A 27,782-nucleotide genomic window follows, 5' to 3' on the forward strand; every position below is an offset into this window, starting at 1 on the left:
ATTTTATTTAAAAACTTCTCAGAACTTCAACTTTACCATCTGTGACATGGGTTGGGTTAGGCTGGTGAGCCTTTGAGTTCCCTCCATGCTTTGTATTTTTAATATAGTAAGATCAGCATGGCCTTAAAATAGAGGTGGTCACAAGTCCAAATAGTTTGGAAATGAAGCAGTTTTTCCAAGTGAGTTGATCAGATTTTAGAAGGAATACATGTGGATACATCTTTTTTTTGTTGACATTCATCAACTAGAACAATACCTGGTTCACAGTAGGTGCTCAATCAATATTCCTTGACTTAACATATAACCTGTCCACTGACTGTTTTAGCTCTGAGTTTTGATTTCCTACATTCTCAGCTTATGTTGTGATGCTGGTTTAGAAGTTCTGATGTACTCAAGGGGGAAATTTGCTTAATAAGTAATATGTTAATTTATAGGCCATTACAGCTGACTTGTATTTCCTCTGTTAGTAAATTGCAACCATGAGGGATTTAAGCAAATGTTACCTATATACCAATTTGGTAAAATTCTAGGGACAGCAATGATTTCTATCTCAGTTTAGTTTAGGTTGTCTGTTTTTGTTTAATCTTATGTATATAAAAAATGAAGGCCTAAAAAATGATTTCTGTCACATTTTCACTTTTTTACATTTCTCTATAGCAGCACATAAATGCATTATTTAAATATTTAATTTTCCTGTTCCATTTAGAGTCTGGAAAGCTCCTCTGAATTTGAAAAGCTTCACAGTTTATCAGAAAAATGTCTGAGTTTAAGCCTTCAGAGTTATTTTGGCCAATCTCTCATCTAGTGCTTGGCTCACTTTTCCAGTGCCTCCAGTGGACCCGTGCTTTCTGGAAGTGGCTCAGGTCTGTCTGATTGTAGGGTAAGGTAAAAAGTATCAGGCTTTTCTGCCCTCCCGCTCTTAGGATAGATGACAGAACCCTGCGGTCCTGAATGCATGCCTGATAGCGGGCACCTGGAGTAGGGTGTGGGCATATGTAGATGGGATTCACCTGGGCTGAGACTGGGCTTTTAGGGGCAGCGTAGCGGGGACGCCAGCAGAAGCCGAGAAAGCAGCAGAGGAACAGAGAAGCCAAGAGAGAAGCCGAGCCATGAGAAGAGCAGAGAGAACATGAGAGAAGGCCGGAGAGCTCAGACAGAATGAAGACTTGCTGGGGGCTGGAAGGCCTGCCAGCCTCCTGGCCTCCCAGCACCCCTGCCTGCCATGTACCTGGTAAATCCTAATAAAAACCTGAAAAGCCACTGAGGGCTCCAGGACTCTCCTCCTTTACCCCGTCTGCATGGGATCATAGAAAACCTGCTCAGTGGCCCGTCCTGCCTCTACACTGATCGTATGTTGACCTCTCTTCACTAAGGTTGTGTCTCAGACTGTTCAGGCTGCTCTAACAGAATACCATAGATTGGTTGGCTTTTTAACAGAAATCTGTTAATAGAATTTTTTTCTGACTGTTCTGGAGATGGGGAAGTTTAAGTTCAGGGCAGCAAAAGATTCAATGTTTGGTGAGAGCTGGCCTTGTAGTTCATAGATGGCCATCTTCTGGCTGTGTGTTCACAAGGCAGATGGCTAAGGGAGCTTTCTGTGGCCTCTTTTATTTTTTTATTTTTTATTTTTTAAAAAACCTATTTATTTATACAAGCAGTGGGTACAGTCAGAAGCGCGGGAGGGTGAGAGAATTCACCAGAGCGGGGAGCAGAGCAGGCAGAAGGACCGAAGTACACTGCTGAGAGGAGCAGCGGGCTGCAGGAGAGGTCTGCGCACCATGTGGGACCCTCACCGGGGCTGGGATCGAACTGGCGCTGCGGAAGCTGCGGGAAGCTTCGCAGCCCAGTGCTCAACTGCTGCGCCACCAGGGGAGGTGCGGTGTCTTTTATAAGGGCACTAATCTTACTCAAGAGGGCTCTGTCCTCATGACCTAATTGCTTGCCAAAAGTTACTCCAAATACCATCACCTTAGGATTAGGATTTCAATATGTGAATTTGGAAGAGGCATAAACATTCAGTCTACAGCAGACTCCCCCTCTATTATTCTATTTCTTTTCTTCCTGCTCCAGCTAAATTTCTAAACTGACTGCCTCTATTTCCTTACTCCCTAGTCACGCGGTGTGATCTAGCACTTCATGCTGTCTCACTGAGGCCACCAGTGACCTCCATATTGCCAGACCAATCTATACTTTTCCTGTCTTGCAACACTTTACAGCATGCTAAATATTAACCACTTCCTCCTGGAAAATTTTCCCTCCTTTGGTGACAGTGGAAATCTTCTGCCCTTGTTTTTCTCCTCTTACATTTTATCCCATTCTCTGGCTCCTCTTCCTTGGCTGGAATGTTCATGGTTGTTTCCCAAGGTTCTAATCTTTTTTTTTTTTTTTTTAACCATTCATTTATATGCTTTTATTTGGAAATGTTTTTGTAAGTACAGTGAAACTAAATTTTAGAGACACTGGATGTCATCACAGTTTGGATAGCATTAGTTTATTATAAAAGAGATACAGAAATTATTTACATGATGAAAGATATCAGAACTTGAGTGGAATGGGCAGCTTCACATGACGCCATTTCAATCTTGATTTCAGTCTACATACTTTCCAAGAATATCACCATCTCTAAATAAGAAATAATCCTTGTCATCTAGAACTACTTTGGTGCCTCCATATTCTGGGAGAAGAACTTTATCTCCAACTTTCACACTAACTGGTTGAATCTCTCCACCCTTTTCCTTTAGAGTCTGATCCAACAGCTACTACTATTGCTTGCACCACTTTTCCTTGAGATTTTTCTGGAAGCAAAATGCCTCCTTTGGTTACAGTTTCAGCTGCATTCCTTTTGACTAATACTCGGTCGAAGAGGGGAAGAAACTTTCTAAATGCCTGTCCTGCCATGACTCCGGCCGCGGCAGCGACCCTGTTCTCCCGCCGCCTCAAAAAAGACAGACCTGCAGCCCGGCCCTCCCGACACGTGAATGTGGGCAGAGGCCGCCCATGCTCAGGCGCGCGGGCCCCCAAGGTTCTAATCTTGAGCATGTACTGTCCTGTACTTTCTACCTGGGCAGTCTAGAACCACTATCATTTGCTCTTCTAAACCTTCAGTTGAGACCTCTCTTCTAAGCGCCTACATATCCAATTGCCTATAGAATGTCATACCTGGATGTCCTCTGGGTACCTTAGCACCCCGCCCCCCCATCATTGCAGCCTTCAGCCTCACCTTTATTCTATTAAGTTTTCCTCCCTGTTGCCAGAGTAACATTTACTTGGGTGACTCTCTAGCTTAAAATTGCTTATAGCATCTAAACATCTTTGCAGGGCACATAAAGCTTTTTATGATCTTTACATTTTTCTCCAGGTTCATCTTTCTATACATTCATCTTTTAATAATGTAGCAACACTGATCTACACGAGTCTCCTGATAATACCACATCTTTTTGTACGTTCGAGTCTTTGTTCTGCTTTTTTAAATTTTTTAAAAAGATTTATTTATGCATACAAGAACTGGAATGTAGGCCAGAGGTGCAGGGGTGGTGGTGAAAGGATTCACCTGAGACATAGTGAGCAGAACAGGAAGATCTACTGAAATATACTGCTGAGGGGAGTGGCAGGTGAGACAGGAGAGGTGATAGCTTGATAGCGCTGAAACTTAACCCCTTGTGCCACCAGGGAGGTCCCTGTTCTGCTTTAGTTGGCTTAAGCATAAAGCTTCCTCTGGAAGTGTGTGTTCCCCTGACTGAGATTCTCTGCCTCTCATTTTGCCATATATTAACGTTCATTCCAGCAACAATTCCTTCTGTTGCATGTTGGCTCCATTACTTATTTCATAGTTCTAGAAGTGAAGCAAGGAGCAATTTTTCCTGTTAGGTGATTGGACTTTTAGAGCAAGACAAAAATTCCCAGCCTGTGGGTAGAAGATAGTCAAGCTTTGATAATACCTTACATTCTCCTGAGCTCCAGTAGGGAAGATAAAGGTGCAATTCCTTGACCTAGTAAGGAATGCTGTTAGCAGAGTCACAGATGATGTGGAATTTCCCTAATAACCCATGGACTCTCACTAAGCCTGAGGCCTTTCTTGGCCATCTCGAATAGTGATAACCTTTTGTCAGTGTGTTCCAACAATGATATGGGTCCTATTGATTTTCTGTTGCTCAAGCTGTCCCTCTTTTTTAAGGTCACATTTGGGTGTTGTCCTAATTGTTATGGGAGAGAAAGGTAGCTAGAAAAGTAGGGTCTGGATTATCTATAAGCACATTGAGGATGACAAAATATTCAGGGACTGGGCTGCCAAATTTTATCAAGTTTCATTTGGCTTTTAGAAGTTAGACCTTTTAAAACAAATATAACTGTCAATGGTTAGTGCTTAGTACTGCCTGTGTGTGTATGTATATATCTTCTAATTTATGAAATTGAAAATAGTGGTTACCTCATCCTGGTGAAGAATGGAATGGGATTGTTCTTCACAGAGAAGGCCTCTGGGGTCCTAGAATAGTTTATATCTTGATCTGGATGATAGTTACATTGGTGTGTGTAGGGGCAGGACTGAACACAGGGCAGGTTTTCTGATCCCATGCAGACCGGGTAAAGGAGGAGTCAGAGTCCTCAGTGGTTTTTGCAGGTCTTTTATTGGGATTTACCCAGTACACAGCAGGCAGGGGTGCTGGGGAGCTGAGAGGCTGGCAGGCCTCCCAGCCCCCAGCAAGTCTTCACTCTATCTGAGCTCTCCGGTGTTCTCTGCTTCTCTCTCGGCTTCTGTTGTTTCTCGGCTTCTTGGCTTCTCCTGGTGTCCCCATGACGCCACCCTTAAAAGCCCAGTCTCAGCCCAGGGGAATCCCATCTACCTACGCCCACACCCTGCTCCAGGTGCCCGCCATCAGGCATGCATTCAGGACCACAAGGATCCATCATCTATCCTGATGGCAGGAGGGCAGAAAAGCCTGACATTTTCTTTACTCTACGGTGTGTATATAAATAATTTTTTTTGAGTTATTCACTTAAGATTTGTTGGAATCTAGGGTTGTAACTGTACTAGTTGAGAAACCCAGGGCAATTTCCTTTACTTGTCTGGGCATGTTTGCACATCTGTGAAATGGACAATCATAGCAAGTACCTACCTCAAATGAGGATGAAATGATTTAATATAGAGCTTAGAACCATTCTTGGCACTTGTATGTGCTTATAGAGGTGATACCTATTTTTTTATTATTGGAAGTTTCCCTATTGTTACATGTCCTTCTGGTGAGAACTGGGTTGGATCTGTGCATACATGGAAACAGTCTCAGGGAGGCATGAGAAATGGAGACTCACTGGACAGGGCACCCCAGCCCATGACCCCATATGCACCTCAGGACTCTAGAATATCAATTCTGCTGAGAGTCGGTACACCTGAGCAAGTTAGGTGCAGTTTACCTGGGTCACAGACAACGGTCATTCATTTCAGGTGCAGTAGCTTCCTTGCCAGTGAGGAACGCATACATTATAATCACCAAATTACATGCTATAGCACGGCCCCAAACACACAAATGATTGCACCTTTCACAGGTAAAGATTTGTATTTCATTCCCTGAAATTTTCATGAGAGTGGATATTCATTCTTTCCCTGGATGACTGGAGTCAGAAGCAGGCCCCCTTTTTGCTAAGTTCTGGGAGGGTAGGAGCAGTCACTGAGAAAGAGTGGTGGAAAATCAGAGAAGCTGCATTGTCAGAGAGCAGTTGAGAAGTGCAGAATACCAGCCTCTTGCTGGGCTGCCCCGGGAAACCTTTCGCAGTCACCACGGCTTCCAGTGATCTCTGCATCTCTGATCTCAGCTAGCATTGCTGCCACTCAGTTGGCACTTAATTATATACCGCCTGAGGTGAACCCTCCCTCCCCAATTATGGGGTCCCTTTCTAGTCTTCCCCTGTCCTCCCAGCAAAAGTCTGACAGTTGATATTTAAGAGGAAGAGGCCAAGCCATATTAACCGTTTATTCCCCAGGCTCCTCTAAGCTATCTCCCTTTAGGGTAGGTAAAAGGTATCAGGCTTTTCTGCCCTCCTGCCATCAGGATAGATGAGGGAACCCTGTGGTCCTGAATGCATGCCTGATGGCGGGCACCTGAAGTGGGTACACCTGGGCTGAGAGACTGGACTTTTAAGGGTGGTGTCACGGGGACGCCAGCAGGAGCAGTAGTGATCGGCAGGGCTGGGGGGCAGTTGTAGCAGGAACAACCCCGTATGTCATGTGCAAAGTTCCAGCTCTCCAGGCCAGAAATGCCCAGCCACACAGAACCCCTACTTGGCTGGCAACCACAGGGGGTACGTGGATTTGGCACAGGGACAAGGCTAGGCCCAGAGGTAGGTGACGTGGCCACCCAGCCCGCCAGGCCACCCCATCACCCATTAGCAGCAGAAGCCGAAAAAGAAGCCGAGAGAGAAGCAGCAGAAGCAGAGAAGGCCGGAGAGCCCAGATAGAGTGAGGATTTGCTGGGGGCTGGGAGGCCTGCCAGCCTCCAGGCTCCCCAGCACCCTTGCCTGCTGTGTACTGGGTAAATCCCAATAAAAGACCTGCAAAAACCACTGAGGACTCTGACTCCTCCTTTACACGGTCTGCATGGGATCAGAAAACCTGCACTGTGGCCATTCCTGCCCCTTTACACTCCTGGTGACCAGATTACGGGAAAAGCTACATAGCAGGGACAGACAACTTTCTTCTCCTCCCTTCCCCTCAGTGCCTTAAAATTGCCCTTATATAGTTGGGCTTCACAAATGTTAGCTTGTGTTTATCCTTTCCTCCTGTTGTGTCATGCTGTTAAGGGGAAGCAATCTCAAATCCTTGCTGGACCAAGGGAACATATACATCTGCAACATGTAATCCTGGTTGGTGGGCCTCCCTGGTGGCACAAGGGGTTAAGATGCAACCTATGAAGCTGTCTACAGCCACTGCAGCATGAGTTTGATCCCCGGCCAGGGAGCAACCCACATGGTACAGCAGACCTCTCCTGACTCGCCTGCTGCTCCCCTCAGCAGTGTATTTCAGTCAGTCTGCCTGTTCTGTTCCCTGCTCTGTCTCTGGTGAATCCTCTCTCCCCCCACACCTCTGGCCTTTACCCCAGTTCTTACAAGCATGGATAGATAAATCTTTAAAAAAAATGTAATCCTCGTTGGAGTTGGCACAATTCAAGTCAGTAGAATATGTCAATGAGTGTGAGGAAACTGAAAGGTTTGTTTATCGGGTAGGCTGGGAGCAGGCAGACAGAAGGTAGTGGGGAAAATGTGGGACTTTTGGATACCTTAGGGCTTCTGAAGTGTCAAAAAGTATAAAGATGTTGTGAGAAATAGAGAAGCTTACGTTTGTGAATGGGGCAGGTTACTGGCTACCTGAGAAAAGAGGAGAAAACTTTCCCTTCATCTTGTTCCTTCTAAAGACCCTCCAACTCAGCAAGCCTAGATTGTGCTGCTTCTCTGTCCCTCCTGGCTCCAGGACACCTTCTGGAGACAATGTGACCATGGTTCCTGGAGGTCTGGGTGCATGTTTGCCCACTCACAGGGCATCGATTGTGGACACCTGTCAGCGCCCTGCAGCCATCTTGAGTGCCTCCACTGGCACATGTACCCAGCATTTGAGCTCCTGGATTAGAATGTATACCTTTACTTGGTATGTGATCTGTGACCACGTGCTTGGAATTAGGCTTAAAAATATTTTTGTGGCCAGCTTGATATTTTTTTCTTGATCTTGACCATGGAATAGAAGCTTATTTTAGCTATGTCGTGGAGTGGGGTCCTGATCTCCAAGGCCCTTTCACACTCTATGGCACTGAGTTAGTTACTGGGAACTGAGACAGATCCTCCAGGTGATTGCAGCTACAAGGTGGACATGGCAAGATTCTAGCATGATCTATCGGTCATGACTTCGTGTTTCTGGGAATCAGTAGAAAATGTTATCATTTTTCTCTTAAAGTAAAAGCAATGTGTGGAAATCGGATTTCACAACAAAATTAATGAGTGGTTATTTGCTCTGCAAAATGACTCAGAGACATTCCTTTAAATAACAGTGCTTAAAATATGGGTCAACTTATTTTTAAAATGCCTTTTAATGTGCAGCACATTTAGAAACAAGTCTGTTATATAAAAAAAGATACATATGCATAATGGTTTGGGGTTTGGTTTTGTATTTAACAGGCTTCACTTGTCCAAATGAATTCACTTCTATATTTATCCAGGAAACTCTTATTTTGAGCTTGGGAGTTGAAGGTAATTGGATTAGGATTCTTAAAAAAAAAAAAAACCAAAAAAACAGAGAGGTACCATTCATTCTGCCTCCTGCGGTGGTCTCAGACAAGCAGATTCTTGTTGCAGGGCAGTCATACTGGTCTCAATGGTCCTTTCTATGCCTTCTTCCCTGGGGGTGCTAGCAGAAAGTGTGGTATTTCAATTTTTTTTTTTGCTGAATATCTAGACTCTCAGAAAGAAGGCAGAAACCTCTGGTAATGTGTGAATCACATGGGAAACGTCTGATTTTTTTTTTAGACAAAAGCTAACCTTAATATCCTAGGAAGATTTGTACATCATCTTAAATTCTTTTTGAAGTCAATATTAAGACCCTCTGGAGTGTAAAGTGCTCTGAAAGTCATGAGACTATCATTACCTTACTGTCTTGTTCTGCCTTTTCAGTCAAACCCATATGTACTCAGCTGTGAGGCATGCTGAGACTCAGCAAGATTGGGGAGGAGGCCAAGATTTAGCTCAACCAGGGTTAAGGCTCTCATCCAAGGTGGTTGGCCAGCTATCTGAATTTATCATCCCAAGTGATGGGACAAATATCACCTCGAATTGGGCAGGTATTTATGTCCAGAGAGAAAACCATAGGTTATTATCAGGATTAGTGTCTCATCTGAGGATTTGGGCCTCATAGCACAGGTAGAAGAGTTAGGCCTATGGCAATATTATGCTTTGGGGTAGATGAGTAGTTATGAATGTTTGTCCAGTTTCAGGAGGATTTCAGATTGCTGCTAGGGAGAGAGGGACAGGTCCAAGAGGAAGGGGAGGGAATGGTTAGAGTTAGATGGCGACCAAGGGACCTAGGCAAGTGGCTCAGGTTCCAGGCAGGATTTCCAGGTACTAAAGACATATGGTGTCTTCAGGAACTCTGGAAGAAGTGTAGTCATGTAAGTAACAGCTGCTTTTTGTTAATCACTTATTATATGCCACAGATTATTTAATTTTCACAACTCTCTGAGGTACTCTGTTTTTCCTTCTGACATCAAATAAGTGGCGTCTTTTCTAACACCAATTAATTCTCTAATTTTGACACCAATTGGATGTCCAAGAATTCTACTCAATTCTGGCACTTAATCTTCAGAATTTGTCTAGACTTCACATGTTAAGAGCTCATTCCTACCAGACTGCCTTCATTTCAGATGTCAGCCACAAATGCCTGACTGACCAATTCAATTGACCTCCCTGCCGAAGACCAGCCTTGGCAAAATGTCGTGTCAGGAGTCCCTGAAAGGATGAGACGGCGTCGGTGAAACTTAAAGGCTAAGAGAAAGGGGATGAGGTAGTGAGGAGACACTGACACTTGATGAGGTGCAAGTATCTTCTACTGAGGGACTCAGCAGGTCTTTATTCATTTTTTGCAAGCAGTGAGATGACATCATCATATGCATAGAAGCAAAGCAGAAACAATCAGTGCATTCTTTCCCCATAGACTACTGGCTCCTACGGTTCTCAGCAAGACGGTAGTCTTCAAGGTTAATAGAAAAAAAACTAAACCTTACACTAAAACTCATTATTTTAGCTTAGACAATTACCTAAGACAGCTGATAGCTGTCGGTACACTCCTATCAGCTAAAGCGTAAGCATCAAAAGACGCTTCTATTCATATGGCCTTCAGCTGGAGACCAGCTGCTTTTTGGTTATCAGCTAACAGGGTTTTCTACCTAGAAACTTCTTTACACAGTTAACTTCACAGAGCATTAAAAAACTTTCCTAAGAAACTTCTAAAAAAGGCAAAAGGGGGACTTACTATAATCGTTGTCCTGGATTGCTTGTCAGGCATGTCCATGTATAACAAACTTTCCCATTGTCAGGTGGGCCAAATTTACAGTGTTTAGTTTTTAAGGTAATTCTCCATGCCATGTGCTTATAATATTCTTATACATATACTTTATTGCCCATTGTATTTTCTGAGAGGTTTTTCTCTTTTTATGACCAAGAACAAAAAACAAAGAGATGCTTATAAGTTATAGATTAATCTTCAGCCCCATGGTGTGAGGCTCTTTGGAAATCTTCGGCCCCACGGTGTGAGGCCCTTTTCTTAGCTGCTTGCCACTGTCTTATCTGGCTGGGGCAGCAAGGCCCCCCGCACCTCCCCACCAGGTTGCATGGTTCACTAGAATGACAGAACTGAGGAATGTGCTTTACTTGTGATTGTCGTTATTTTTGATGATGATTATATTTTATTGTTACATTGGGTAAGACTTAGGAAGAGCCGAATGGAAGAGATGCAGAAGGTAAGGCATGGGGGCCCATAGAGCTTCCATGACCTCTCTGGGTGTGCCACTCTCCTAGCACATCACTGTGCTTCCAATCTGGAAGCTCTCCTAGTCTTTTACAAAAGATTTTATACAATTCAGTCTCCAGTCTGTCCCTCCTTCCCTGGAGGCCTGGTAGTAGAGCTGAAAGTTCCAATCCTCTGATCACTTATTTGTTCTTCCAGAAGTTCAACCTTCATCCTGAAGCTCTCGAAGTGTCCCATCTTGAATACCATTTGCATAATCTCAGATGTTGAAAAGGGCTCGTTATGAATAATAAAAGACAATTCTATCGGACTCTGAAAATTCCAAGGGTTTTAGATGCTTTGTGACTGGAATCATGGACAAAGACTCAATATATATTTTTTATTGCACTACTAGTAGGTATTGTTAGTCTTATCTGACAAATAAGGAACCTTAGACACAAAGAAGCATAATAACTTGCTTAAAGTCACATGGCTTGGTAGTAGGTAGTAGAGCTAAGAACTAAACTTAAGTCCAGCTGCTGTCCAAGCCCTGCATTTAACTAGCATCCTGCTAATACCACAGAGTGGGTGTCTTGGCAGATGTTCAAGGGAAGAATTGCTAAACCTCAGATGGCTCATTGCAACTACTTAGGATAGACAAAGTCTGAGGTATCAGATGATGGAGAAAATCAAATTCTCAAGTCAACAAACCAAAATTCAGCTGGCTAAAAGATTCGACATTCCAAAGGTAGTAATGCTGAAGCCATTTTTTTTTTTTTAAATTCAGGGATAACTGGAATCTACAGGGCTCCTTTTTTACATGTTGGCTGTGGGTGGGAGGGTGTGAGGGAGAAGATTTTGAGGAACAAGGAAAGTTGAATTCATCACACCTTTTTGGAGTACATGCCTGCTATTTGCCAGGTACTCTGCTAATGATGCCCAGTGAAGCAAAGGTAGAATAAGGAAGAAATCAGGCAGAAAAGCTAAAGCTGTAGAAAGACTAGTCTAAAGATTACCAGGTCAAAATATGTCAATGAGGGCCTCCCCTGGTGGTGCAGCGGTTGAGCGCTGGGCTGCAAAGCTACCCGTAGCCTCTGCAGCGGTGGTTCAATCCCCAGCCACAGGTGAGGGTCCCACGTGGCGCGCAAACCTCTCCTGCCGCCCGCTGCTCCCCTCAGCAGTGTATTTCATCAGTCTGCCTGCTCTGTTCCCCGCTCTGGCTCTGGTGAATTATCTCACCCTCCTGTGCTTCTGACTGTAACCCCAGCGCTTGTATAAATAAATAAATAAAATCTTAAAAAAAATTTTATTAAAAAAACAAAATATGTCAACCATTTTGATTGAAAATGAGTATCCTGAGAGCTCCACCACGTGCAATCAGTCATCAGTTATGGAAGCAGCCCTGCCTGACTGAGTCTTAGCTCAAGTTGTGGGAATGTCCTGAGCACTGGGTCATCTAGCTCGGTTGTTGTCCAGGAGGCGTGGATCTCTTTTTCTAATATGGAGAGCCAAAGTGGTAGCTCGTCCTTTGGTCAATAACTCTGTGGCTAGTCACTGAATACTTACTGAGGCCAGGTACTGTGCTAGGTACATTTGAGAGAAAACCATAGGTGATTATTATCATGAAGTAACTAATACTGTGCAGATGTAAAGGAAGTAGGCAGGCACAGATTGGAAGGAGTAACAGAACCAGTGGCCAGCACAGTTAGAGCTGAGAAGGGTCTAGTGTAAATGACTCAAGTAATTGACAATCTATCCTTTGGGGGAGGGCATGGCTGCTGAAAAGAGCCTTAATGGTGTAAACTTGCAACTCAAAATTTTAGACCAGTCATAGGAAGCCTTTTCACAGCCTTGCACTCAATCGAGTCTGTGTTAGTATAAGGCAGCGCTGTTGAGGGGGCAAGAATTCTCAAGTACAGGATTGGGAGCCAGGGGATTTGGATTCTAATTGAAGCTCTACCACTAGCTTTTTGTGTGATTTGTCGCAAATCACTTAACCTCTTTGGCTCCTTGGTTCCCCCTCTGTAATAAAAAGAGATGGGACTCGGTTGATCTTTCTAAACAGCCCATGAAGCAAGGCAAAACTTTAAACGGATTCCTGACTTCTGTCTTACCCACCCTAACCTCATTTCTCTCCCCCTTTCCTGTTCTCTGTGGTAAAGAATTTCAATACCATCCTGGACTACAGTACAATGTGAGTTGGGAGACCCCCAAGGCCCTTTTAGCTCTAAAATTCCATGATTTGTGTCAGTATGAATGTGGGCTTTAGATACATTCATTTCATCCTGTAAAGACTGATTGGCTGCCGGCCAGAAGGTATATTCAGTTTAGATATGCTGGGGCGCGAGGGGGCAGGGGGCAGGCCAAATTAAGAATTTTGCAGAAAAAAAACTAGAATTAGAGGAAGGGATTGTTAGCATGTGACCCAGGAGTAACCAGGATTCCCCAAACTCCCATTTTCCAAAGGGATCCAGCCATTTGTATGCACAAAGTCAGAGCAGACTCTCAGTTTGATAGATGTTTAATAGGATTAGTGTATAAAGAGAGGGAAAAGAAGAGAGGATATTACTAATAATGGTCTCCCAATAATACCCCAAATTACCCATTCCCTTGTGAGCAAATGCCCAGCCACACAGGGTTGGCCTGAAGCAAGGCCACTGAGGCCCAAAGGCTTGCCACAAGTCTAAGGTACTTTCTGGTGGAGAAACAGAAAAATAGAGCAAAAGGGACCAGACAAGTCTGGGACAAAGGCAGCAAAATAAAAGTACAAAATCAAGATAACAGCTGCAATTGCCTCTGCCAAGGACAGCCTCCCCTGGGCCTCTTACCCATGTGCCTCCACATACCTCTCCTCCAAGTTCATCTAAGTCCCTTGGTGCAAGCCCAAACTGGAGAAACAAGAGACCCTCATATATTAGTCGCCTACCTTCTGTGTTGTGGAGCTTCACCTGGCTGCTGAGCTCTGCCTCACATTCCCAGTACCTAGTCCAAGGCGGCTGCATGTAAGCGGGGTGGGGAATATGGACCCTCCCCTAACAGGATGACTGTATCGAAGTTGATGGAAACACAGCAAGTATGAGAATCTCATCTGTCCAAAAGGAGAGAAGTTAAATGGAGACAACTCATTACATGTCCTATATTGTTATTATTAGTTTTTTTCCCCCCAATAATCATTCCCTTTGTGACAGTCACCCAACCAAGTTCTCTATATAAGTTACAGCTTTCATTCTCACAATAAACCTATGAAGTATCATTGTTACTTACCCCCATTTCCCTCAATGAGGAAATCGAGGCTTGGCGAGGGTAGAGATTTCCCCAAACAGCAGAAGAAAGGAGGCTTGTGGAACAAGTGCTGGCAGCTCCGGGGGCCATGGCAGACTGGGTTTGAGGTGATTGAAGAGAATATCTCTTGGGATTGAAATAAGAATAGGACCTGGAACGCTTGAAGGAGGGATTGAGTGTCTGCAATAACAGGGCTAAGTGGTAGGGGATTAACTTGGAAGAGAAACAATAATAATCTGATGTTTGAGAACCAGACATATATGTACGAGGATATCAAATTTGTTTGATTTTGCTTTGTTTGGAAGACTCATCATTTTCTTCAAAAGATTGTTTTCTGTTTTCATTGCAAATTTTTTGTTAGTAATGGGATATGTAAACTGGATTTCTGCAGCTTGCTGTAGAGAGGAATGCACAATTTCTGCACAGACATGTTTGCCACAGAGATAAAGCGTTGAGTCTGATGATAATTTCCCTTTAGGGACGAACTGTACTGAATTTATTGGCTGATTTGATGTTCACTGTAGTTAGCACCATTTAAATTCATTGATCTTTAGAGCTATGCCTTGTAGCTTATGTCTCAGCAGCAATCAATAATTTTATATTTAGTGTGAATTTAACTGTAACCACAAGATGAAATGCTTCTTTGTCATGCTTTGTTGTAAATAGAACTTATGCCTTCTATGTCATTACCAGAATCAATGGAAAACAGCATTCCTACTAAGCTCTCAATAAAGTCACAATTACTCATTTATAGCCAGGATAGCCAGCATAGAATTCATTTTGTTATGAATATGAGATTTATAGATTTCACTTAAGTGTCATGGAATAGTACTCACCATGTTAAGGAATAGTACTCACCATGTTACTTTATTTCAAAAGAGTTTCTAAATTTAATCTTTGATTAAATATCATTAAAAATGCATCTGTTTTCATAAGAGTTTCACTATGTCAGTTGGACTCGGACACTTGTTTTATGTTTGTCTCCTGCTGAAATATAAATATATATAAATAATATAAAATATAATATATAAATATATAAATATAGATATTTAATGGATGACAAATAGTAGAGACTCTATATTTTTTATGAATTTCCTCATGTGATTGGAATGCAATATATATTTTACCTGTATAAAGTAATTTTCAGCAAGATTATGCAATCCTGCTAATCAACTCAGTCTTGTCACTTTGGATCCTGCTGGGAGCTCCAGTCTGTCCACCTCCCTTCTCTAATATTTCTTATTGACCCTTTCTTCTTGATCTGCCTTAAATTTTCTATCTTTAAAGTAAATGAAAGTCATGCTAAAATATACAAAATTGTCCGCACAATGGACAAGGATTGGTATCATCATTTTGTAACCATTTCAAGATCATCAGATTAGCTAATCATTTCATTGGAATGCACAGATCTTAACCCATAAAAGATTTGCTTTGTAGTGAATGGTGGTTAGAAAGTCAAGAGACATAAGAGACTCTGCCCTGCCACTCAATAGGTCACTCACTGCCCATTTCTGGACCCCAATCCCCACATTTATTGTAGTAAACTGAAATAAATCTCCCCTCCCTAGATATGTCCATGCTAGAAGCTGTGAATGTTACCTCATATGACAAAGGAGACTGTAAATGTGATCAAGTTAAGAACAGTGATGGGGGAGATCATCCTGGGTTATCTGGGTGAGCTCAGTGTAATGACATGATCATTATAAGAAGCAGGAGGAGTAAGAGCAAGAGGAGGTGATACGATTATGGAAGCAGAGGTTAGAGTGATGTGTTTTGAAGCTGAAGAAAGGGCCTCCAAGCCAAAGAATGCAGACCATTAGAAGCTGAAAAAGGCAAGATTTTCCAGGAGGAAACAGCCCTACCAACACTTTGACTTTAGCCTAGTGAGACTGGTTTCAGGTTTGTGTCCTCATGAGCTATATAACAAGAAAACAAATCTGTCTTGTTTTAGGTCACTAAATTTGTGGTGATTTGTTACAGTAACAACAAAAAATTAATACATTGTAAAATGGACGAGGCAATCTCTAAGGTTAGTTCTCATTCTAATGGTCTGTTTTCTAGGATGAAACTAGACTAAATATTTCAGAGGAGACCAGGGACTATCTGAATGGACTGGAAAGGAATATGACATAAAAACTTGGTGATCACTTATAGTTTTGTTAACACATGATAGAGTTGACTAGAGTGATAACAAAAAAAGACTAGAAGAATGAAGTAATCCTCAAAAAATAAGCATATATTAGTATTGGCAATCTTTATAGTGGTCAGTTTTCAAAGGAATCGAAGGATAGAATATGAAATATGTTCTCCCCGAAATGTATATCATCTATTGTATTGTAAGTTTATTAAGCCAGAGCTGGGTGGAAGAGGATTCCAGAATTCTGGGCAGTGACTTTTCGGACTGATACTCACAGGAGACAGTTTTGAGGGTGAACTACTCAAGGAGGCAATTATTGATCAAGCAGTCTGCAGGGGTGAGGGCAGGCCTCAGGGTAGCAGGGTAGCTTTGACATGACTGCATGGCCTTATGTATCGGTGCCCATGTTGGACTAATGAAATGCATTCATTCATTCATTCATTCTAGGTGCCGAAGATTTTTTTTGGAACTTACTACCTTCACTTTTCTTTATAACTACCAGCTAACCTCTAACTGCAGGCCTCCAAAGAAATGTGAAGAGAACAAAATGGTTAGTGAATGTATTATATGAGAAATTCATTCTCTCTCTCATCCATCCATACATCCATCCATCCATCCATCCATCCATGCATCCTTCCAAGCCAAGTAGCCAGTCAGCAAATATTTTGGCTCAGAGATAGGCTTTGTCTGATGAGAAATGGAAATATCAAGATGTTCCAGACACAAATTCTATGCTTAGGGAGCTTAAGTTTGGCTGGGAGAGTTATAAATGTGTCTAATACATCGTAGAAAGTGATATGTGCCATAGGAAATGGGGAAAGTATATAAACCCAAGTTTTAAACATCCCTTTGTGTTACTCATCACCAAATTTCCCTGTGTGCGTATGCATGCTAAGTGTTAATAAACACTGTTTCTCTTGTTAAAACTATTTTTCGTTGGTCTCATTTCCAGGGCTGAAGCCAGAGTACCTACTAAGGTAGTGGAGAAAGTTTTTTTTAATTCCCTATAGGCTAATTTTTGAATGTCTGTTTACTTAAAGTCGAAGTTGAAACTCAGATCTTTGTAGTGGCAGACAGATGATTTAAATGAATGAAATAAGATAGATTATATTTCACTGAAAAACACATTTGTGAAATGTATGTCTATATCATTTGTTTTCTTACTCTTGTCAGACAGAGAGGGGAACTATTCCACCTTTTTCACTGGAAGAAAAACAGTAGTTCAAATGTAATGATATCCAGCTGCAGGAGATGAGTGAGGAGGCAATAGGGTAAGGTGAGGAATGTGGCTATGTGGACAGTGCATGTCATTTCAAATGGGGACAGCTTCTCTTTAACTCTTGTCAAATATCACCACAGGAGAGTATGGGCCCAATATTGCCAGTTCTTGCAATTTTTCAAGGAAATATGGACGTTGGAATGGTTATGTGAAAGCTCCCACTTTTCAAATGTTAGTAGTTTTTTAAAAAGTGTTCACATTTATTTTTTATTTTTTTAAGATTTATTTATTTATGCATACAAGAACCGGGGTACAGACCAGAGGTGTGGGGGGAGGGGTGAGAGGATTCACCAGAGACAGAGTGGGGAACAGGACAGACTGATGAAATACACTGCTGAGGGGAGCAGCGGGCGAGATAAGGAAGGTCTGCTGCGCCATGTGGGTTGCTCCCTGGCTGGCCAGAGATAGAACTCGTGTTGCAGTGGCTGCGGACAGCTTCATAGGTTGCGTCTTAACACTTTGCGCCACCAGGGAAGCCCCAAATGTTAGTAGTTTTAAAAAAAAAAAGATGCAAGACACTGTATGGTCCATAGAGAACCCTAGTTTGCATATATATATATATATATATATATATTTTTACATTTTAAAAGGACAGGTTTACTTGGACAAGAAGGAAAGTAATAAAGAGAAGCACCTACATAGACACAGGTGTGAGGAGAGCTGCATTTTGCCAGTGCAGAAATTGTTCTGATGCATCTTTTGGTTTAAATAATTTATATACTTTCTCTACTCCAGCTTCCATTACTGGCAAGCATGGATACTAATGTCTTAGTTTGACAGGAGGATGGTAACAAAAGCCAGCGCCTTGTGAGAGGTAAGACCTGACTAGAAGGAAAGGAAACCAGAGAGGAAAAAAGAAAATGGACACTTTTATCTGTCTCCTTGCCAAATAAAAATTACCTGGCAATCTCTTTCTCCTGTGGAGCTCCCAATGCATTATATGTCCAAGGATGGTAGTTACAATTTTTAACACATTGGGACATGTGACCTGATAGTGGACATAGTATTTGGATGTGGGGATGCATTCTTGGAGGATGTGGCTTTGGAGATGTCTAGTTCTGAATGGTTGTTGGAGACCAAGCTGAAGCTGAGATTTGCTGGGACGGCTGTAAAACTAGGGAGACTGGGATATAGGAATGGTGTAGTGAAAAGGTCTGGTCTCTGAGTTTTGGTTCAAGCACAAAGGTCTTTTGAGACTAATCTGCCTTGATATAATTACAAGAGCGGTGGTTACCAGGAGGAAGTGGAGAGGATGTGCTTTTCTAAAAGGTAGTCTAACTTATTTTAGATCTGTGCTGGTCTCACAAAACATGTGCTAAATTAAGTCCACCTGCTATCATGAGAGGCACTGGCCTAGATTCTAGCGCTGACCTTTCATTATTTGGTAGTACTTTAAAAACTCAAACTGAAAGGAGGACAACTGGGTGTGCAGCCAGACAGCATCTAGAAAGAATCGCTGAAGAGGAACCAAGGACGGGGTAGGTATCCACTTTCACACATCAGGTTTTCCTGCCCTCCTGCCTAGCCCCTAAGGTCTTTCATGACTTTTGTTTAAACCAAATACTTAACCAAGGTAGCCTTAAATCCAAATTACAGCCCCATCTTTCAGAGTGATTGTTCAGGGCCTCCCCGGTGGCGCAGTGGTTGAGCGCTGGGCTGCGAAGCTGCCCGCAGCCTCTGCGGAGCCAGCTCTATCCCCGGCCACTGGGTGAGGGTCCCACATGGCCCGCAGACCTCTCCTGCTGCACCCGCTGCTCCCCTCAGCACTGCATTTCATCAGTCTGCCTGTTCTGCTCCCCGCTCTGTCTCTGGTGAATCCTCTCACCCACCCCCCAATCTCTGGCCAGTACCACAGCTCTTGTATGCATAAATAAATAAATTTAAAAAAAAAGAGTGATTGTTCACGTTCTGGTCAATACTTTCCCCTCACCTGCTGACAAGCTGGGACTTGTTAGACTGGATTTGGATTTGTTGACAATCCCTGATTTGACTTCTGAAGAGTTGAAGAGTAACCTTGCATGGGGATGGGCTGTGAGGAGGGGTAAGTCAGCCTTGTGTCCTGGACTTTGAGTTCTTACTCATATCTGTGGAAAAGTTGACTATGGAGCAAGGTCCATTGGTGTAATGGCTACTTATCCACTCCCCTTTAGTCCTTACGTGTTGGTGGTGTTGATTATTTCAGAATATGTATGTGCCCTGAGTCACTTGGCTACAGACATAGTTTCACAGACTCATAGAATGCCAGCTAGCATGAACATTGGGGGAGATCTCATCCTCATTTTACAGATGAGGAAATTGAGGGCTAAAGAGGGGAAGTTACATGGTAATTTAGTGGCAAAACTAATAGAAGAACTTGGGGTTTCTGTTACCTTTTTCAATCTAGAACTCTTCATCTTTACTATTTCCCAATGTGTAATAGCTGCATAGATCAACTGTGCACATTTCCTCTTTCATCACTCTGGTACTTTCTTTCCTAAGAAGCCAATGCATACTACAAAATTGACATGAATTGATTGCTACTATGGAAAATATTAGTAGTGAAAATTATGCTTCCTGGCTGCAGGCTTATCGCATCCCATAGAGGTTCTCAGACTTCCTAATCAATGAGAGCACTTAAGCTATACATCCATTTTGTAAGCATCACATCTGATCACTTATTAGTGCCATTTTTAGTCAGTTGGATAACTATAATTACAGTATGTTAAAAAAAATTCTCAGGCTTAAAAACAATGTCCTTTTTTTTAAATCTTAACAACTGAGTAGGTACTCAGCAAATATGTGTAAAAAAAATAAATACTCCACTGCAGTTTTGGGATTTGTGTTCTGTCTATTATCCTGGGCCTCCCAGGGGAGCATATTCTGTCCACATGCCCTGAGTTTTGGGAAATCTGATTCTGTTTCCTCATGCAGCAGCAAAAACAAAAGGCTCTGACTATGACATGTTTTCTAATGGTATCTGTAGAGTATACAGAGAGGGCTTAGAAAATTCTATCGATCAGCAAAATGTTCTGGGCCAATGTTAAAATTAAAGCATTTCTTTCAGGCCATTTTGATGACATGTTTTTATTTCTTATCTCTTCTGCATTTCCCACAGTATAGAAGGTCACCTGGACAAATGCTTCTCAAATAACTTTGAATTCCTTAATGCTGGTGACAAGTATGTGCAGATCATCTGGCAAGTCAAGGGGAAAGAGGCATTTGAAGTGACTTCACCCTGGTACACAATTACTGCTGAAGCTTGTGTTTTACTTTTATATTCCTGATGAATTTTTATGCTCCTCCATAGAAAATTGATGTAAAAAATATGCAAAATTAAAAAACCAAAAATTAAAAAAAAAAAAAGTAGCTGGGGCCTAAGGGCACACTGAAAGTATTTGGAAATTCATGAAACCGTTCTTTATCCAGATTTGGTATCTTTCATTCAGTCAAGATCCATTCACTTAACATTTATTGAGTGACTACTACATGCCAAACACTGTTCTGATACTGTTACAGGGCAAGGAGAGGGGCACCCCAGACCCCGCAAACCTGCCTGCTCTTAATAGGTTCTGCCATCTGCTGCATCAACATAAAGCATATGAGATTTTAATGAAAAGGAACTTTAATACAATTGAACAAGTAACAATACAAGTAAACAATACAGGAAAGGCAAAGAATATAATTTCTAAATCAAGCACCCAAAGTTACCCGTCCCCTCGTGGGTAAAAGTCCACCCAAACGGGATTGGCCCAGAGCAAAGCCCCAAAGCCTGCCACAAGTCTAAAGCACCTTCTAGTGGGGACCCACGAGTCTCACCCACATCTGTGTCACCCAGTCCACGACCAAAAGGCAAGCGCAGTTTCTTCACATGTCTCTCAGCTCCATGTACCTCCTCCAGGTCTCCTACTGGCTCACCATCCTGCTTCCTTCCTTCTTCAGCCTCCTCTGCAGCTGCTTCTCTCCCTGCTCAGCTCCACCCTTCCTTGGGTGGGGCAGGAAACCAGGAACCTCCCCCATTCCTGGGGACCACCCTGTTACAATATTGCTGATAAAGCAGTGAATAAAACAGATAAAATTTTCTGCTATCGTAGAACTATTATGCCAGGGGAATAGTCAACCAACTAACATGATAAGTAAGTGAAATGCACAATTTGTTAGCAACGGATAGTCCTAAGAACAGCAAAACAGGGAAAGGAGATGGAGGTTTCAGGATATTTGTTTGGGGATTTTAGTAAGTGTGGTCAGGGGAGGCCTCAATGTGAAAGTAAGTTTTGAGTAAAAACCTGGAGGAAATGATCACCAGATCTACCTATCCCAGTAGATCTGGTGAAAAAGCGCTCCAGGTAGAGGGAAGCACAAGTACAAAATCTTGAAGTGGAAATTTGCGTGGTGGCGTGTTCAAGTACAGCAAGGCTTTCTTGGTGAGTGAAATGAGAAGTCACTGGAGGGTTTTAAGTGGCTTCTGTTAAGTTCAAACAGTATCACCCCGGATGCTGGGTGAGTAATAGACTGAAAATGGGTGAGGATAGTGTAGGTAAATCTAGCGTAGGTAAATCATTCGGGAGGCTACTGCTGTGATCTAGAAGAGAAATGGGACTGAATGGTATAAATGGAATGGTGGACAAGGATCTGGAAATAGGGCCAGTGCAGTTTTCTCTGGACCAGATGTGGGGTATGAAAGAATGAGGAGTCATGAATGACACTGAGGTTTCTCTTCTGAGCAAGTCCAAGAACGGGGCTACCACGGCCAAGATGGGAAGTCTGAGGGAAGAGCAGGGTTTGTGCCTGGGGGTAGATTGGGTGGGGTGGAAGAAATGAACTCATTTAGACAAACTAAATTTGAGAAGTCTCTCACCCAAGTTAAGATGTTTGGTAGGCAATGAGACGTGTGGATTTTGAATTTGGGGCAAAGTTCATGCTGGAGATTCAGATTTCCCCACATTCCTCTAGGAAGGATGTAGTGTAACAGAAATACATTAGCAAATTGTCTTTCTACAAATGGCACACATCCAGGCTGGACTTCCAATCCAGTCACTTGAGGCCACATTCCTGTTGGCAGATCCTTTGCTCTTGTCCTTAACCAAGTGGGTTTTGATAAGCATGTCCACACTTTCTTTCAAGGACTCCTAGGGATGACTTGTTAACTTCAGAATCACAGATCCATGGAACTAAGTTTTATAATCTAGGATCCAGAATATTGCTTTTCGATTGCAATGACCTCCTTAGTGGGCCACAGAAACTTTGGAATAAAGCAAAGAAAACTTATTTAGCTACTAAGGCTACATTTGTAGAACCCAGGGCAGATCACAAAGCTGGCATTATCCCATGTTGTGAATGACTTTATCAAGAGGAAATCCTCTTCAAAGGAATGTCAAGGTCAGCCTTGAGGGGAAAAGTAGTTTAAAAATTCAGCAGGCAGCCCTGGGAGGAAGGGGTGCAGATTGACCACCTCAGTCACAGATAGAATGAATTTGGGGGGTGGGGCTTGTGGACACAGGAACCTCCTTTTCACTAAGTATCAGAGCACAAAGTCATCTCCCCCTTGCTTGGTAGCTGCACCCTGGAGTAACTGCTTAACCTCAAACTGTGACTAGAAGTATAATTAGATGTAGTGTTATTTTTGCCAATTAGTCTTCATATTAAAAGGGATCATGATGCCAACTGAAGAAAAATTGTTTCATTTTGTGATATTGTAATTTATAAGAAATAGTTTGGTGTTTTTCCATGGTTCCTGACTAACAGCTTTAGAATTTCCTTACAGTAAATCCTCAGTAGATTCTTGGAAACTGTGGCTTTGAGGAAAATAAAGTGTAAGGAAATCAGCTCCTCAAATAACATTTTGCTCAATCCTCAGCTGAGTTATAACAGAACAATCACTTTATTCCGGGATGAGCTGTACACATCTTTTGTTATGTTAATGGAAATCACGTAGGATGGGGCTGGTTGCCAGGATAGCCAACTAAGTGATTGGAGGGTTGGAACTTTCGATCCCACTTTCACCATCTTGAGTTCAATGACTAATGGGGATCGATTCAGTCAGTCATGTCTACGTAGTGAAGCCTCCTTAAAATCCCAGAAAGATGGGGTTCAGAGAGATTCTGGGTTGGTGAACACATGGCAATATGTGGAGAGTGTGTTGCTAGGAGAGAGCATGGAAGCTCCTTGCCCTGTCCCACACTTACCCTATACACCTCTTCTATCTTGCTGTCCCTTAGTTATCCTTTTTTCATAAACTGGTCATCTAGTAAGTAAAATGTTTCTTGGAGTTTTGTGAGCCATTCTAGCAAGAAGTGGCTCCTTGGAATCTCCAATCTATAGCTATTAGAGGAACGAACAGTAGGGAGCAAACTCTGAATGATGACGTCCTGAATAAATTCCACCATTTGTCATTTCTATGGACTCCACCCCACCTCCATACTACAGAGATCTCAGTGGCCTAGGACTATAACTCCCAGTATGCATTTAATCTGACTTCTTGAACAGTGGTCCCCAGGGACTAGGGTAGCGTTAAACAGCCATGCTTGATATATAACGGAACACTTGCAGGCTTGGGGTCTCTTGCTTCTTAGGCTTCGACTTGCACCCAGGACTGGAGGACTTGGAAGGAGATGCATAGAAGAGAGACATGTAGAGATGTAACAGGGTATTCCCCAGAGGAAGGGGAGGTTCCAGCTTCCCTGCAACAGTTTAAGGAACGGTGGAGCTGGGTAGGGAGGTGAAAGTAGAAAAGACTGGGAGGACTGAGAAGAGGCAGAGAGAAAAGAGGAGAGAGATGGGAGGAGTACAGATTGACAGCTCTACAATGTGTGTTATCACACCACGTTTACCACCAAAGTACGAATAACCCTCATAATCCATCAGGTCCCCTCCTCCAATGTCTCAGCCTTCCCCCTGCTCTCCTTGGTACTTCTGTAATCAGATTTTAAGGGTTCTGGTTTGTTTTTATCTGTTCCTTTGCTTGGTTTCCTTATATTGCACACAAGTGAAATTATCAAGTATTTGTTGGTCTCCTTCTAATTTATTTTGCTTAGTATAATCCCTGTAGTTCCATCCATGTTGTCAAAAGTGGCAAGATTTCGTGTTCTTTTACAGTTGGGTAGTATTTCATTGTGTATCTATCCCGCATCTTTATCTACTCATCTGTCCTTGGACACTTCAGTTGTTTCCATAGCTTGATTATTTTAAATAGTGCTGCAATGAACAGAGGGGTGTGTGTATCCCTTCAAATTAGTGTTTTTGTATTCTTTGGGTAGATACTTAGGAATAGAATTGCTGGTTCACATGACAGATGTATTTTTAATGGCTTGAGAAATTTCCATATTGTTTTCTATAGGAGCTGGACAATTCTACATTCCCATCAACAGTGTAAGAGGGTTCCATTTTCTCTTTGATCTTTTCATTTATTCTTTTCCAATTTGAATTCTTTTTGACTTTACTTGCCTACTTGCTCTAGTTAATACTTCCAATACTATGTTGAAAAACAGTGGTGAACCTGGACATCCTTGTCTTGTACCTGATCTTAAAAGAAAATTTCAGTTTCTCATCACTTAATACGATGATAGCTGTTGGTTTGTCACATATGACCTTTATTATGTTGAAGTATGTTCCTTCTACCCCCAATTTTTTATAATAAATGAATGTTGAATCTTATCAAATCCTTTCTCTGCATCTATTGATATGACCATATGATTTTTAGCTTTCCATTTGTTAATATGGTGAATTACATTGATCAATTTGCAGATGTTGAAACATCCTTGCATCCCTGGAATAAATCATCCTTAGTCAAAGTGTATAATTTTATTTTATTTATTTATATAAAAGAGCTGGGGTACAGGCCAGAGGCACAGGAGGGTGAGAGGATTCACCAGAAACAGTGAGGAGCAGAACAGGCAGATGACTGAAATGCACTGCTGAGGGGAGCAGCGGGCGCAACAGGAAAGGTCTGCCACGCCATGTGGGAATCTCCCTAGCTGGGTGGGAATCGAACCTGTGCTGCAGAGGCTGATGGACAGCTTCACAGTGCTGCGCTCAACCCCCTGCGCCACCGGGGAGGCCCTTAGTCAAAGTGTATAATCTACTTAATGTATTGTTGAATTCCATTTGCTCAGATTTTGTTGAGGATTTTTGCATCTATGTTCATCAGGGATATTTGTCTATAGTTTTCTGTTTTTGTGATATCCTTGTCTGTCTTTTTTTGTGATTATCCTCACAAATGTGTTTGGGAGCATTCCCTCTTTCTCAATTTTTTTGGAAGACTTTAAGAAAGGTAGGTATTAGTTTGTCTGTTAAACTTTGTTAAAACTCAAACATGAAGCTATTTGGTCCTGGAATTCTGTTTTTTGGGAGACTTGATACTGTTTCAATGTCTTTGCTTATAATTGCTCTGTTCAAATTTTCTTTCTCCCTGATTCAGTTTTAGGAGGCTATATAATTCTATGAATTTATCCATTTCTTCTAAATTTTCAAATTTGGTGGCATAAAGATGTGTAGTAGTAGGAATTTTTATGCAATTCCAAAATGTGAACTGTAGGTATTGTGCTAAAGTCCCAGTGCTGCTTAAGAAAACTAATTTAGGGCCTCCCCGGTGGCGCAGCGGTTGAGCGCTGGGTTGCGAAGCTGCCCGCGGCCTCTGCGGCGCTGGTTCGATCCCCGGCTGCTCCCCGGCCACCAAAGGAGGGTCCCACATGGTGCGCAGACCTCTCCTGCTGCCCGCTGCTCCCCTCAGCAGTGTACTTCGGTCCTTCTGCCTGCTCTGCTCCCCGCTCTGGCTCTGGTGAATTCTCTCACCCTCCCGTGCTTCTGACTGTACCCCAGTGCTTGTATAAACAAAAACGAACGAACAAATAAATAAATAAAATAAAATAAAACATAAAAAAAAGAAAACTAATTTAATAAATAGAGTTCTGTTATTTGACACATTGTGCTATGCTTAAAATTTGAAATCTGATAAATGGAATTTTAGAACTCAAATGGCTTATAGAATACCTCCAGCTCAACTTTCTTATTTAACAGTTAATATCAAGGGGGCCTCCCTGGTGGCACAAGGGGTTAAGACGCAAGCTATGAAGCTCACCTCAGCCACTACAGTACAAGTTTGATCCCTGGCCAGGGAGGTGACCCACGTGGTGCAGCAAACCTCTCCTGACTTGCCTGCTGCTCCCCTCAGCAGTGTATTTCTGTTGATCTGCCTGTTCTGTTCCCCACTCTGTCTCTGGTGAATCCTCTCACCCCCCAGAAAAACTTTGGCCTGTACCCTGGTTCTTGTATGTATAAATAAACAAATCTTTAAAAAAAAAAAAAAACAGTTAACATCAAGGCCATACTTGGTAGTAGAGCTCAAAACACAGGTCAGTATGTCTGCCTCCCGTGATATCACCTTTCATCTAATTTCATTCCTTTTTTTAAAGATTTATTTATGCATATAAGAACTGGGGTGTAAGCCAGAGGTGTGGCTGTGTGTGTGTGTGTGTGTATGTCTGTGTGTGTGTGTGTGTGTGTGTGTGTGTGAGTGAGAGAGAGAAAGAGAGAGAGGATTCACTACAGAGAGTGGGGAGCAGAACAGGCAGATTGACTGAATGAAGTACACTGCTGAGGGGAGCAGCGGGCGAGTCAGGAGAGGTCTGCTGTGCCATGTGGGACAGCTCTATGCGTGGGGATTGACCTCGTGCTGCAGTGGCTGGCCACAGCTTGACAGTGCTGTTTTAATTATGCCTAATTTCATTTTTTTGAACTACATCAGTTCTCTAATTCACTGGCATTTGATGCCAGTGAAAATGAACCTTATCTGTAACAGGATGTATATGTATCAAGCAGTGCTGACCTGAGGTGAGATGCGGAAGCTGCAAACTTTCTTCAACCTTTTACCTTTGTGGAACAGTGACTTCCTTATTTCTCCGTATTTGCATTTGTACAGACAGGATGCAGTTGAAGAGTGTGCATAATACAAGTGACAGCTAAATCTGCAAGGAAATGAGGAATGTGAGTATGTCCAAGTGCTTAAAGTTAAGGAGTGTGTGATGGGCAGGTGGTATTTGCACTTTGAATGTATGGGAAATAATCAGTGAGGCTATTGTCTCTTTTTCCTGCTACCTTTAGTAAGCCCATCCTTATAACAGCCTAGAAGTAGTATCTACTTCAGAGTAGTGAATGGGACTCACAACAAACTTAAGTCAGGAGATGATGTTTTTATGAAAGTAATGACAATGCAATTTTGTCTTGAAAAGAGTACTAATTGCTGTTGAATTTTATTAAGAATGTTGCCAAGTTAGAAGCAATCAAATACTATTCTTGCACAATTAAGGTATTTAGTCTAATCAGTTTCTTTTTCAAACAGTGTGTCTTAGCTTTCCTTTTATCACAATCCTTAATTGTGTAACATTTAGGACTGGTGATACTAGAGTTTAAAGTAGCTTAAAATGTGAGTTGTATTATGTGATCATAATTAATTTTTTTTTTCTGATTTCAGAAACAATGTATCATCATTATAGAGCACTATTAGGAAAGAAGAGAAATGTAAAAAGAACATAACACTCATTTATACCCCTATCCCTTTTTTGTAGTACCTATTTTTAATGATGAAATAACATATAAGAGTAATTACTTAATTTAATTATTTTAAAAGACTTATT

General features: G+C 42.3%; 1 pseudogene; it reads right to left on the reverse strand.

The window, feature by feature from the left end:
• Window positions 1–2,588: 2,588 nt before the first annotated feature.
• LOC119246560 (10 kDa heat shock protein, mitochondrial-like) lies at window positions 2,589–2,901 on the reverse strand (annotated as a pseudogene).
• Window positions 2,902–27,782: the final 24,881 nt, after the last annotated feature.

The sequence above is a fragment of the Talpa occidentalis genome, unplaced genomic scaffold (genome assembly GCF_014898055.3).
Source record: "Talpa occidentalis isolate TD23 unplaced genomic scaffold, MPIMG_talOcc4v2.1 talOcc4.15, whole genome shotgun sequence".
Classification (NCBI taxonomy): Eukaryota; Metazoa; Chordata; class Mammalia; order Eulipotyphla; family Talpidae; genus Talpa; species Talpa occidentalis.